This window comes from Castor canadensis, chromosome 11, assembly GCF_047511655.1.
Source record: "Castor canadensis chromosome 11, mCasCan1.hap1v2, whole genome shotgun sequence".
In the NCBI taxonomy this organism is placed as follows: Eukaryota; Metazoa; Chordata; class Mammalia; order Rodentia; family Castoridae; genus Castor; species Castor canadensis.
Genome location: NC_133396.1, coordinates 47,746,896 through 47,755,618, shown reverse-complemented (window position 1 = coordinate 47,755,618; position 8,723 = coordinate 47,746,896). Strand labels below are relative to the sequence as shown.

Below are 8,723 nucleotides of genomic sequence, written 5' to 3'. Positions count from 1 at the left end.
AGGATAATCCTAGAGGGAAAAGGAAAGGGTAACATTTCATCATGTTTTAAAAACACAAGTGAAATTCTTAGTAAACTAGGAACTAAAACTTAGTAAAGACTCAGAAAACCATGGCGAATCTCACACTATGTGAAACCCTAGAAGAATTCCTATTAAAGTCAAGATGGATGCAGTTCCCCTACCCTCGCTGTTTTTATTTAATGCTTTGGAGAGCCCCTGTAAGATGTTAAAGGGAGCAGGTCAGTTTAAATTGGTTGGCAAGGGGAAACAGAAAGCATTATTTCAAGTGAAATGATTTATACTTAAAAATAAAAAACCAAAGAATTTAGCAAGTTGCCAAGAAGAAGACATATTTGGGTGTGGAAAGCAGCTGTTAAACCCTATTACAAAATCATGACTCTTATGCAATATGAAAATGAATATATATTAAAGGCTTTATTTAATGCATCAATGAGAAACCACCAAGTGTTATAATACAAAGAAAAAGCACATTTGTTAATAGGAATATTGAAATGAATGTATAAACAGAGGCAAACTGTCTTTCTGTAAGGGAGTATGACAAAGGGGAAGAGGTGTCCCTCTGCTGGCATAATTCATTTGTGGGTCTGTAGACTGGAATTATTCTATCAGTTGTCTGAAACTTGCAGAACTATAAAATAACTCCCATGGTAACAGAATCAGATAACTCCGAAAGGTGTTTTTCACTGAAGAATAAATTATTCCCTGCATGTTGCTTGAAACAAATATTCTCTCTCTTCTGTTTAAGACATCAGTAGTTGATTTTGTACTTCCTATAGCTGAACATATTCCTTGCTGATATAACTGATAGATTTTACTACATAAATTTTTAAAAACTTTACAGAGAATAAAAAGAGCCAGAGACCACTACAAACTGAAGGAATATTCCCAACATAAATGACAAAGATATAATTTTATTAATGTTTACAAATCAAAACAGTAAGAAAAAGACAAACAACCCAATGGAAAATGGCAAAGGACATTAACAATGCACAGGAAAAGAAGTGCAAATGCCTTTTAAACATAGAGAAGATGTTCAACCACACCAGTAAGTTTTGAAAAATGTAAATGAAAAGTACAATGAAATACCGTATTTCACCTCTCAGATATGCAAGAATTTAAAAACTTATGGAGGTGAGGGTAATAAGATCATTTCATACAGTGTTGTGCAAGGGTAAGTTTATGCAGCCAGCTTTAAGACCAGCTTGGCAAAAATGTGAAAATATTCAAAATACACAAACGCTTTGTTACAAAAATGCCACTTCTAGGCACTATCCTGTGGATATACTTGTCCATGTACAGAGATATATGATGGAGAATATTCTTTGTAGCGCTGCTTACAGTTGCAAATGACTGCACAAAACCACTTACACATCCATGAAATGGAATATTATGCAACTATCAAAATAATGGGGCAAAGTGGTGGTGTTACAAGTCAGCAGGAAGTCTGGGTAGCTCAGTGGTAGAGTGCTTGCCTAGCATGCACAAGGCCTGGATTAAACTCCCAGCACTGCAAAAAGAAAATTTTATATATATATATATAAAATATATATACACATATATGTATACATGTATATATATATACACATACACACATGTGTATATGTGTGTGTATCCTGCTGACATATATGTATATATTATATATCAGCAGGAAAAGATAGTCAGTAGTAGTCTTTACAGTATCAGTACTACTTCATCAGTACTAATGTTTCCTTCCATGTTCATTAAACTGTCAAATATTTTTCAGTTATATATTTGAGTTATAGTATAACTCAACTTCACATGTCTTGCTTTTATCTTTAATAAAAGATCTGTAATAGACACCCCTGGGGGTGGGGGGGAGAGGGAGGGGACAGAGTGGGTGGTAAGGGAGGGGGTGGGGGCAGGGGGGAGAAATGACCCAAGCATTGTATGCACATATGAATAATAAAAAAATATAAATAAATAAATAAATAAAGACACCCCTGGGAACCTGCTCACAATGACCCTTTAACTGCCCCATCACTCACTGGGTTGTTTATGGCAGCCAGATGTCCCAAACAGCTGGGTACAGTTGATTGGATAGGGGGTGATCACCTGATCTTCTTGGGCCAATCAGATTCTCCTCCAAGGGACTGAAGACTAGAACCAAATATAGGCCTTGGATAAATGTGGGAGATGTGGACTTCTATGTTACAGAAAGTCTTCTTACTAGAGAGACTGAGAAAGTCTCTCAATCTGGACCCAATCAGAAGGGAAAAACCACACCATAACTTGAATATGGAAGGCTTAATATGAAGAATTATTAACAAGGGATTGACTACTAGTAAGTGAAGAGAACCCTAAAGAACGTAGATGAATATTAGGAAAAAGAAACAGCCACTAGGCTGGGATGGTGAGCAGGGGTAGGGGCCTCTGCCCCCAGGACATGTTCCTCAGGATCCAGTGCCACAAAACCACCATCTTCATGGTGGCCAAGGAGTCAAGACTGTGTTCAGGCTGAAGTGCATGGTTGAGGACATCCTCAAGCAGCCACCAGACGAGCAGCTAGCTGCTATACAAGAATGAACAGCTTCTTGATGATGGAAAAAAGCTGGAGGAGTGTGTCTTCATCAGCCAAACACCACAGTCACAGGCCCCAGCCACAGTGGGCATGGCCTACAGGCAGATGACAACCTTCAAAGCTCTGCACATCAAGCCATTCTGCAGCCCACCAGAGCTTTCAGATGTGATGAAAATGCAGGATTCTGGAGGCAGTGCCAATGAACAAGCTGTACAGTGAGGGCCCTTCCAGGCCCATCCCAAAGACCTATTTCCAACCCTCCACTCCAATAGAAGAGACTTGGGTGTCAGCAAAAAGGAGCAGCCACTACTGCCAGAGGTGAGATAGAATGCCCAAGGAAGAGCTGCTCCTACCCTAGGACTAAGGTTCAGGCCCCACTGGCCTTGGCCTCGGCCTTGGATGAGAAAGTCACCATGGTGCCACATCAGTGGAACTGACTGCAAATCTACCCTCTGTTCACAAGGAGGTCGCCCACTGGAAGCATTCCACTATTAAACCACCAAGCCACTGAAGGAGACAAGAAGAGGTTGTTGGCAGGAAAAGCCACTGGCCACTGGGTGCTACTGCAGGAGTTGCTCACTGGAGAAGCTTTGTGCACTGCTAGAACCTGGTGCTGGAGAAGATGCACAAGTGGCAGGAGCCAGACCTCAAGTTACAGTGCAAGCTGCAAGAGCCTGCCAAGGAAGCCTTAAGTGCCTGCCAGTCAAGGAAGCAAAATATCTTCCCCTCCTGGGCTTCTTTTGCACCCTCTACTGACAAAGTTTAATATTATACCTGCTGACAAAAGAAACAGTTAAAGGACCCAGAGACTGGAAATTGTGGTTCTGAGACCAGCTCAGTTGGTCTTAGGGAACAGAATAAAACTAAACAAAAAGTTACCACAAATCCATAAGAAAAAGCCAGCAACACAATAGAAAAAAAAAAGAAATAGAGAAGCAATGCAAAGAACTGAAAGGCTAGAGATAGGCAAAAAACTGGAGGCTAGAGATAAGGAAAGAGGGCAGGCCACTTTTGCTGTCCTATTTAGGGCACAGCTGCATCCTTGTCCTTTGACTCCAGGAAATATCCCTATATCTTGTTAACAAATTCTCCTTTGACTTAAACTAGTGTGAGGTAATTTCAAGCCCTTCAACAAAGTCGTTCTATTCAGTACTGGATGTTAACAACAAAGTCACTGAATTAAAACCTTAGATAACACTTTTATCATTGCTGAGTCTGTGTAATAGGTTACAGTTTATATCTGTTAGAGTTTTATCCAATTTTTGGAAACTTTCTTAGTGGAAAATTCTTTAATTAAAAAAATAAAAAATTCTTTTCCACTATATTCCTTATTGCACTTCATGTGGTATAGCTGGATTTTACCTGGACTCCATCATCCATCTGGAGTTTTCCTCAGATATGCTATTAGTGATAAGTTCTTATAAAAATCTATCAATTGCTATTTTAAAACAGCTCCCTTTTTAGGGAGTTGTCTTTTTTGTATGCAGTGTCTTGCAGAGGAATGAGTAAAATTCATTTGATCCAATCATCTGGGCAAACTTCCTACCATCTTTTTTATAAAGTGTATTTGCTATTCCTAAGATAGACACCCTTGTATCTGTCTACTCACTTGTTTGCATGTTTTCATTTGGAGCTAATTATCATACAGCTTGTTTTTATTAGTTCTTTTAAATGGGCTGTTTTGTGTTCTTATTCCACTTGATGAAGTCAATTCATCAGCTCATTCTGTAGTGTATGTACGAGTTACTAGTTTATTCTGCCTTTAGCATCATTAGCAGTAGGGAACACTTTACCCATGGGTGTGAACATCAGATCTTTCCAGCAGCTGTTTTGCTCCTAGGTTGCTGGTAAGTTTCCACAGTCTCACATTACATGTTTCCTCCAATAATTTGTTTGGATTTGGAGAAAGAGGCTTTATCTATATTTTCATTTTAATTGAATTTTCAGTTTTCAGTATCTGACTTTTTTTCTTCTCACCAAATTCCTTCCACCTGTTTCTTTTCTCCCAGTTTTTCCAATTATAGGATGCCCTTGTCATTCTCACAGCCACAATCCACTTTCATCTCAAACTAGTCCTTTCAAGTTTTATGCTTTATGGATTTTTCTCTATTCCATTCTCTTTAGTGATCCCTTTTCATTTTCCTGCAGGATCCTGTGTTTTGCTGGGACAGATATTTTTCCACGTTGTGGTAATGATAATAATGATGCTCTCCTCCTTAGGTGGAGGACATCTGTCTGCCATCAGTACCACCCACCCCTCTCTCACTGGGAGAGGCTACTGTAATGGGGGATAGATTTGAATAGAAACTGTAAACTGGGTCAGTGTTTCCCAAAGTGACAGATCGCAGCAGAATCCTTCATATGCTTATTTAAAATGCAGATTCCTTGGTCTCACACAGGGCAATTGAATTGTACTGTCTGGAGTAATGCCTAAAATCTGCATTTTTAACAATACTTCAGATATTGAATCCTAAATCTGAACTGTTAGATAATGTTCCCTTCAGGGAACATCTGTTCTGAAGGTTGTTGAAGACAACTTTCCACAAATATCTCCAGATCCTGATGCTTCAGGCATCATTTCTACCTGATAAAACGGAGGCAGGAAGTCCCCCTCCCTGGATTGCTGCCCTTAGATGTCATCACTGTCTCAGATTTCCTCTCTGAAACCTTAAACGGTGCCTGTCATGGGAGCACCATTAAATCACTGAGGTGAAATATTTGGATGGATCATAACAATGACCCCCAAATTCACACTTTAAATTCAGAGAACCATTGTAGTCACTGGAAACAGCCACAAAACCCCAGCAGATGTGCAGAAAGGCACCATTGCATTGGAACCAACAATAAAACCAACATTCCCAGGGTGGGGGTGTATTTTAGAGGTAGAGCACTTGCTTACCAAGTGTGAGATCATGAGTTGAATCTCCAGTAGTGGAGAAATAAAGTATTAAAAACTAACACCCCCACCTTATTCCCCAAGCAATGTAAGAAGAGGAGTGGCTTAATGAAGGAGGGGTTGTATTTGATTTAGTGATGGCTAGTTTTGTGTGTCAAGTCAAAACTGAGCTAAGCGATGCACAGATAGCTAGTAAAACATTATTTCTGGTGTATCTGTGAGGTGCTCCCAGAAGAAATTTAAATTTGATTCCATAGACTGAGATCAACTTCACCAATGCAAGTGGACATCATCCAATCCACTGAGAGCATGAAAGCAACAAAAAGGTAAGGAAGTGGGGCCAGCTCTGCTGGATCTGGATGATGTCCATTTTCTCTCAACCTTCAGACATCAGCTCTCCTGGGTCTCAGGCCTTCAGAATGAGATCAGGACTTATGTAAACAGCCCACCAGTTCTTGGGCCTTGAATTTGTACGGGAACTACACCAAAGACAGGCTTCCCATAGGCTGCTCCCAACTATGGCAGGGGTAGTAATTGTAGGCTCATTCTTGGGATATGCAGGACTGCTCTGGTAGACACCTTTAGCCAGAGAACTCCTTGATGGCCTTGCAGAAGTCTTCTTAGAACTGTACTGTTATCTCTGCCTAACCTTCCTTCTTCCATCTCTCATCCATTCAGAGCCAACCTACATCACAGTTGGTAGCTTTCCAGTTTTTTCCAGTGTTGTCCTCATTCCCCCTCACAGGCCTTTCCCCTAATAAATTCCTGCCTTGGTATTTGTACTTCAGAGTACCCAGTCTAACCAAGGCGCTTTCTAGAGACAGTTTCAAAAGATAAATCTCTTTTGCCTCTCTCCTCTCCACCCCAACACTGGTAAGGAAGTACAGGGGTGACAGAGGGGAATTGGTGGGAGGGGTGACAGAGGGGAATTGGTGGGAAGATATTCTGGCCCCTCAGCAAAGAGAAATTGCACCAGTCAGAGTTAAACAGACAAGGGGGATTTTATTCAAAAGTGTTGTAATAGAAAAGGGAGATCAAACCCAACTCTGAACACAATAAAGACAAGTGGAGATTGGCTATAGCCAATTTCAGGGTCAGCAATTTTCTTATGTGGAAAATTACTAAGAGGAATTGTGGTTAATATCAAGAGTGAAAGAAGGCCGGACACTGGTTACTCGTGCCTATAATCCCAGCTACTTGGGAGACTACGATTGGAAGGATCATGGTTTGAGGCCAGCCCTGAAAGAAAAGTTCAGGAGATCCCACCTCAACGCAAAAAAGATGGGCATGGTGGTGCATCCCTATCATCCCAGCAATGGCAGGAAGCATAAAATAGGAGAATCACAGTCCAGGCCAACCTGGGTGAAAAGTAACATCCTATCTTCAAAACAAACAAAGCATAAACGAACTCAAAGTGTGGCTCAAGCGACAAAGCCCTGAGTTCAAACTCCAGTGCCACCAAAAAAAAAAAAAAGTGAAAGAAGACTAACTTGATGGGAAAATCAACGGCAGAGGAATTCTCAAAATTCTTTGCTAAAACTGGATTCAGCGATCAGGCCTAGTCAAAAAGAGGGCTCAAACTTTAAAGGTGGGATGAGGGAGTCCTTACTGCTACCCAAGGTGGAAAAATGGACCCACCACGCAAGCCTACCATGGATGGTTACTGCAAAGTCATAGAACTAGATGTGATGCTGTCATTGGAGTCAGCTACCCAGACAGCAGAGAAGGGCCAGTCAGAGCATGGCTGGCCATTAGCATCCTTGGACACAGGAGACACTTAGGAAATAGACTGAGGGAAACACTGAGCACAGCAAAGCAGAATAAGGGACCCTTAAGTTGTCTGATTACTGCTACACGCTGTTGAACAATGAGGAGAAGGAAACATTTCAAAAGTCTTAAGACTGCACCCTAACCTGGAGGTGTGACCACCTGATGAAGAGAACATCTGAATACAGACACCTATACTATCCACATATGAAGGTTTGGAGACAGTAATGGCTGAATGAGGTCCATGCCTCCTCTACCTTCCCACACAGACAGGAAGTGTTCAACCTCCACAAGGCTCCAGCAGTGACCCCCTAGCTTCCAAGAAGGGTAGAGCCCAGGAAGCAGCTAAACTATTGAGGTGTAGCTGGGCATGGAGTGTTTGTATGAACATGTGGCTTCACTTGCAGCCATGGAGACTGAACAGATGGAATCTAAAACTAGGAAGCCAGAAACCACCAGCTCACAGGAGGACTGGTTAACATGGGCTGCCATGTGGGAGCCAGGACTGGGGCTCCAGCTGGTCAGAGAAACCAAAGATCACTGGGATGCACTTTACGTGCTGTTTTTTTTCATGCATGCAGGGCTCCAGCAGTCTGGAGTCATGTTGAGGTCAGCCTACCAGATTTGGGTTCCGAGTGAAATGTGATTCTGATCCCATAACAAAATGGAAATAACACACATCTTAATGAATTGCTTGGATAACTAAATGAGATTATAATCAGTTCGGTTGTCATGTTTTAAAAAATGTGAATTTGGTCCAATGAAGTTAATACAATAGGGAATGGCTTAAATATAATGCCAACTGTAGCTTTGGGGGAGGGTACTTGGGATTGAACTCAGGCCCTGCTAGGCAGGCACTCTAGCACTTGAGACACATGACCCCCCCAATCCCTTTCTAGCTTTAGTTATTTCGGGGATAGGGTCTCAAGTTCTCTAGGCTGACCTGTATGACGATCTATTTATGCTACCCATGTAGCTAAAAGAACAGGCACATGCCTCCTTGCCCAGTAAGAGACAGGGTCTCTTAGTTGAGATAGGGCCTCATTAACTTTTTGCCTGGGCTGATCTTGAACTCAGTCCTCCCAAACTCCACCTTCCCAAGTAGTTAGGATTCCAGGCATGAGCCACCATGCCCCACACTGAATTGTACCTTTGATTATGCAATTTGTAAGAAATAATGAGTAAGTGCAAAAAACCATACCCAACTAAATCGAGCTGCACAGGAGCACACACAGAACACATATATATACTTCAACCATCTGCCATGGTCACACCCATCCACTTCTGATATTACAACCATCCATTCAATTTCAGAAAACATCTCCTTTTCCTAATTCAGAAGTGGCAACCCTTCTAATGCCCATTTCCATGTCAAACTTCTGGTCTTTTCAAGCTAAAATGCCTTATTTATTGTAGTATTGACATATTTTTGAATCATGTATAAAATTGTGCTACCATTTTTATTAAGTTCCCGTCTTTTTATTTTGATGTACCACTGAT

The 8,723-nt window shown here is 41.3% G+C and overlaps 1 pseudogene; it reads left to right on the top strand.

Annotated features, from left to right (window-relative positions):
- Positions 1 to 2,425: 2,425 nt before the first annotated feature.
- Positions 2,426 to 2,779, top strand: LOC141413806 (elongin-B pseudogene; annotated as a pseudogene).
- The last annotated feature ends 5,944 nt before the right edge of the window (positions 2,780 to 8,723 follow it).